Below are 6369 nucleotides of genomic sequence, written 5' to 3' on the forward strand. Positions count from 1 at the left end.
TTTGAAAAAGAGCCATTATATGCCCCCACTTAATATATACCAAATGTCTTCACACTAACAGAAATTGAAAGATTGTAAGGTATAAAAGTATGGTGAACAACTGTGTATACTGGAGACACTGTGGGAGAAGGGTGGGTGAGTGGGGGTGGAAAGTAGGAAGTTAAGAGATAAAATAAATAATAAAAACATTTTATGAACACACACACACATAAAGTTCATCTTTAGGGAAACTGTTAAAAATTATATATTTATTCAAAAAGTTAACATACAATGCTCTGCATTGCTGGTCTTATATGGGAAGATATTGGGTTTGCACTGTGGGGTTTCTTTGTTCATAGAGATGTGTGCTCCTGTGCCTGTGATTGGAGCTGCTAAGACTGGGGTTTTATTGGGCTTTGAATGCCCTATTGTGGGTATCAACTTCTTTCTCTCTTTCATTTTCTACCTCTTGGTCTTGTGAAAAAAATAAACTTTTAAAGAAGTAAACATAAAATGAAACTCCACATTATACAGAAAAACAGCATTGGTATTTAACTATTAATGGAAGCCAATAAAGCATAGACTGCATAAAACAATTAGTTTATTATGAATTATTACCACATGAAAAATATGTAAATATTTAAACTGATGTTCAAATTGAAGACATTAACAAATAATAATTCTAATGAGAAAAGCATATAATTTGTTAAAATTTAAAAATAAACTTAAAAAACAGAAAAGCAAGAGATATCTTAAAATTTAAATTTCTTTTTCCCCGATCCCCTCTCTTTACCCACCTCCTTCTATACTATCTTTAGTATCTCCAATTAACCTCCCTGCTATTACCTCCCAAACTTTCATTGTCTGCTCTAGAGTGCAGCCATTGGGCACATGTTACCTGTGGACATACAATGCCTGTCTTTCACAGTCTGGGTTGCTTCACTTAAACAAAACATTTAATAGACACAAAAATGAAAATTTATCTGTTGATGATAATGCATATGGTAATGTCTTTGACTTGACTAAAATGCACCATATTCATGCCAGAAAAAACCATGTTGCATGCTGTAAAGATGTGCAGTGATTAAATATAAATAAAAATAAATTAGTAAAATAAATAAATAAAATGTAAGAAAATAAAATTTTAATTAAAAAAACAGACAATTAAGTTTAAAATAAATAATAGTAAAGAATTATCACAGCTTTGTAATATATTTGAGGTCAGGAAGTGACATGCCTCCTACTCCAGTCTTCTTATGCAGGATTGCTTTGGCAATATAGGGTCTTTTATAACTCAAAAAATTCTATTATTGTCTTTTCCAAATCTGTGAAGAATGTCTCTAGTAATTTGATTGGGATTGCATTAAATAAATAGATTAACTGGGGTAGAACTGCCATTTTGATTATATTAATTCTTCTGATCCAGGAACATGGAACATCTCACTTCTTTGTGTCATTTGAGATTTCCTCTTTTAGCTTTTCATAGTTTTCCTTGTGAAGATCTTTGACTTTTTTGGTTAGTTTTATTTCTAGGTATCTTACACATTTTGTGGCTATGGTAAATGGAATTACTTTCTTCAGTTCTATCTCAGTCTGCTTTTTATGTGTATATAAAAAATAGTGTAGATTTTTAAAATTATTTTATATTTATTTATTTATATTTATTTTTATTTGACCAGAGAGGGACAGAGAGAGAGAGAGAGCAAGCAAGCTGCCAGGTCCGGGACTTGAACTGCAGTTGGCCATGTGGGAGTCCAGGGCTCTTAACCACCATGCCACCTCAGGCCCCAAGAATAGATTTTTGTAGGTTGATTTTATATCCTGCCACCTTACTGTATTCATTTATTACTTCAAGTAGTTTTTTTCATGGATACTGTTGGGTCTTCTATGTATACAATCATGTCATATGCTAGTAGAGATAATTTCATTTCTTCTTTTCTTATTTGAATGTGTTTTATTTCATTCTTTTTATATTGCATTAGGTAGAACTTCCAGCACTATATTGAAAAGGAGCGGAGAAAGTTGGCAGCCTTCTCTTGTACCAGTTTTCAGCTGGAAAACTTTCAGCTTTTCCCCATTCAGTATGATGTTAACTAAGAGTTTTTCATAGATATCTTTTATTGTGTTGAGGAATTATCTTTCTATGCTTATTTTGCTGAGTCTTAGTCAAGAAAGAATGTGTATTTTATCAAACACTTTTTCTACTCCAACTGATATGATCATTTGGTTTTTATCTTTCTTTCTGTTTATGTGGTATTTTACATTTATGATTTTGTATATGTTGAACCACACTTACATCTCTGGAATAAAGCCTACCTTGTCATGATGTATAATCTTATTTATATGTTGTTGGATATGACTTGCTAGTATCTTGTTCAGAATTTTTACATCTATATTCACCAGAGATAGTGGTCTGTAGTTTTCCTTCCTTGTCTGTTTTGGAAATAAGGATGATGGAGGCTTCATAAAATGAATTTTGGAGGGTTCTTTCCTTTTGGTCCTTTAAACTAACTTGAGTACAATGGGGCTTTACTCTTCTTTAAGAGTTTTGTAGAATTAAGAGGTGAAGCCATCAGGACCTGGGCTGTTCTTTGTCAGGAGGTTATTTATTACTGAGTCAATCTCATGACTTGTTATGAGTCTATTCAGGCTTTCTATGTCCTCCTGAGTCAATCTTTGTAGATTATATGTATTCAGGAATTTGTCTATCTAATCCAGATTTTCTTGTTTATTGGCATAAAGTTGCTCATAGTATCCTCTAACGATATTTTGTTTCTATTATGTCTGTTGTAATATTTCCTGTTTCACTGTGAATTTGATTTATCTGATTAGTATAGTGTCTTTGTCTGTAGTTTTGGCCAGTCTGGCTATGATGTGCCTTGAAGATGATCTTCTTGGGTTGATTCTATCTGGGGACCCTTTTATTTTTGGAGTCTGGTATTTTGAATGTCTGTCAAGGTTTGGAAAGTTTTCTTCCAGGATTTCATGGACTAGATTATGCCCTTATTATTTTCTTTATCTTCTGGGATACCAATTATTTTGATGCTTGGGCACTTAATGGTATCTAGTATCTCACATTTCTCCTTTTGGGGGGTTATTTTTTTTCAGTTTTTTTGGTAGTTTTTTTTAGGTTAGAGATTTTGTATTCTACATCGAGATTCGGTTTTCTGTATGGTCTAATTGGCTTTTAATACTTTTGAGAGATGTTTTGATTTCCCATATTACGGTCTTCATCTCTAACAGTTCCATTTGATTCTTTCTAATGGTGTTCACTTCTTTCAAATCACAAAAGGACTTTCTCATTTCTCAGAATTCACTGTCTTTTTTTCTCTTCCATCTCATAGTTTTGTCACCATGAATATTCTGAATTATTTCTCTGATATTTATTTCAGTAACTTATTCTGGATTTTTTTTTTTTTCTTCAAAAGGTGGAGACAACTTACTGTGTTCTCATAATGGAGATGTATTTTCTGGTTTTCTCATACTTAGGCTCTTCTTCAACTTTTAGTCATTTGGTGGTTGATTTACTTTTAGATAACTCTTTGGAGAACATTTATTCACCTGTTAACTTGTTTGTTTATCTTTTGCTGTGACTTCCTTCTGTGCCAATTCACTCTTCTGCTGTGATTAGCAATGTGGCCCCCACAGAAGGAGTTTTCCGTTCAGGTTTCCAAAAAGGAGTTTGTCTTTTTTTGGTGGCATTTCAGTCTGGGGTGAGGATTTCACTGAGCCTTGCAATGTTTAGATGTCTGAAAACTACAAATCTAGGCTTGTCATTGGGGAGGAGGTTGAGCAGAAAATGACAAGGTAGGTGGAAGAAACAGAGAAAAATGAAACAAAAAGCATGTGCATGACTTGGGCAGGGGGCTGCAGATGGAGATGGGATCTGCTTGAGAAGCCTACAAATGCCCTGTCTTATGTGGTGGAAGAAAAGGAAAGAATTAGTGAAAGAAAGGAGAGAAAAAAATAAACTCCTACCTTCTAGCTCAGAGGAGGGCACTGGGGCTGGGACTGGGACTGAAATTCAACCCTGCCTGCCTCAGGTTCTCTGACTGGGCAGGAGCTGCAGATGGAGATGGAATCTGCATGAGAAACCTGCAAATGCTCTGTCCTATGTGCTCCATTTTTTTTTTTTAATTCTTTTTGTTGGTTTTGTCTAAGTAAGAGTTTTTGTCTTGTAGGTCAGAGGTTTTATATTCTTCATGGTCTAATCTATTATTAATACTTTTAAGGTAGGTTTTGAATTCCTGCATTACAGCTTTTATCGCTAGAGGTTCTGTTTGATTCTTTTTTATGGCATTTATCTCCTGGAAGTCATGGAATACCTTCCTCATATTTTAGAGATGGCTGTTTTCTCTTGCACCGCATTTAGTTGTGTTACTATCAATATTCTGAAGTCTTCTGACATTTCTGCAAGTTCTTTTGTGATGTCTGTGAATGATGTGAAGTTATTGCACCCTCTTGGGAAGAACTATTTGCTTGTTTTCTCGTATTTCTTGTTCCTCTGTGCTGGTTTTGATCATTTGGCGGAAAACACACATATTCTTTCTCTTATTTTTTTATTATTTGAATAAATTTTGTATTGTCTAGGGGAGGCAACTCTAGTTTTCAGGTATTTTCTGAGAGATTTAACTCTCAGGAGAATAAGTCACACACATGCATGCAGAGCATAGAGCTATGAAGTTAGGAAGTACATGAGAATCAAGGCTGGAGACTTGGTACAGCCCTTCTGGAGCAACTCATTCTCCCACTTCCCACCACTGTTGAGTCCTGCACTCACTGCTGCAAATCAGGAAAATAAAGCCCAGGGTGCAGGGTGGAGGGGTCCAAAGTACTCACACATCTTGGAGATTGGGACGTGTGAGAGTATTAAGGCAGGAATCCCAGTGCAGCCTCTCTGGAGTAGCTCACTTTCCCACTTCCTGTTCTTGCTGGGTCCTGCACCGCAGTTCCAATTCAGGGAAACCGTATGGTGTTTGGATTATCACAGATTTGTAATATATTTTGAGATCAGGAAGTGAGATGCCTCCCACTTTATTGTTTTTGCACAATATTGCTTTGGTGATGCACAGCATTTTATGATTCCAGACTAGTTTTATGATTTTCTACTTCTGAAAAGAATATCTCTGATAATTTGATCAAGATTGCATTAAATTTGTAGAGCAATTTGGGTAGAAATGATAGTTTGATTATATTAATTCTTTAACTCCAGAAACACTGGATGTTTTTCCAATTTTTTGTATCATTTTCAATTTCTTCTTTTATTTTTATTTTTATTTTTGAGAAATATTTTTGCCATAGGGTGCTCACCAGGGAGACAGAGAGACATAAAGGAAGAAAGCACCTCTTGGGTGGATGGCCATGCTGCAGTCCCTTCCCCTCCATTCTCCTATCAGGATCTTGGGCACACAAACACATGCACCCAGTGTGAGTTTTAAGCCACCAGGTCTGGGACTCGAACCATAGTTGACTATGTGGTAGTCCAGCACCATGACCATTGCACCATCGACTGGTTCTTTCAATTTTTTCAAAGTTTTATTTATAGCTCTCATTATAGAGGTTTTACACTTTTTGATAAGGTTTATTTCTAGGTACTTTGTTATTTTTTGGAGGGCTATCATAAATGGGATTGTTTTATTCAATTTTGTCTCAGTCTGTATATTGCTGGTGTATAAAAATGCTATAGATTTTTAAATGTTGATTTTGTATCCTGCCACTTCACTGTTTTTCTTTATCATTTCCTGGAGTTTTGTGTGTGAACTCTTTTGAATTTTTATGTATATAATTATGTTATCTGCAAATAAAGATAATTTTAATTTTTCTTTTCCTACTCAAATGACATTTATTTTATTTTCTTGTCTGATTCCCTGGCAAGGACTTCTAGAACTATATTGAAAGGGAATGGAGAAAGTGGGCAGCATTGTCATGTTTCGGTTTGTGTATGTGTGTACACATTTAGTTTTATTGTAACAAAGAAACTTGTACACTCTTAATGTTCAAAACTAAACTTTGGGGCAGACAGGTGGTGTGATGGTTAAAGGCACTGGATTCCCACATGGCCAATTGAGGTTTGAGTCCTGGACTGGTGGCTTGCTTTCTCCCTCCCCTTTCCCTCACTCTCTGTCTCTCTCTGGTCAAATTAAAAAATAATAAGTGGAATTAAATAAGTAATTCTTTTTTTAAAAAAAGTTTCATCTTTCCTTTCTAGTGAAACAAAAAGAAAATTTAAAAATAAACAGGAAGTTCCGGGCGGAGGCGGAACAGCTCGAGTGAGCGAGCCCTGCCCTCTCCCGAGGATGAGGAGTCGGAGGGATGCAGAGCCAGAGACTGGACTGGGCCTCATCTGCCCTCCGAGGAGAAGTTAAACAATTTGGGGCGGCGGCGGAAGCC

The sequence above is a fragment of the Tupaia chinensis genome, unplaced genomic scaffold, assembly GCF_000334495.1.
Source record: "Tupaia chinensis unplaced genomic scaffold, TupChi_1.0 Scaffold000397_1, whole genome shotgun sequence".
Taxonomy (NCBI): domain Eukaryota; kingdom Metazoa; phylum Chordata; class Mammalia; order Scandentia; family Tupaiidae; genus Tupaia; species Tupaia belangeri.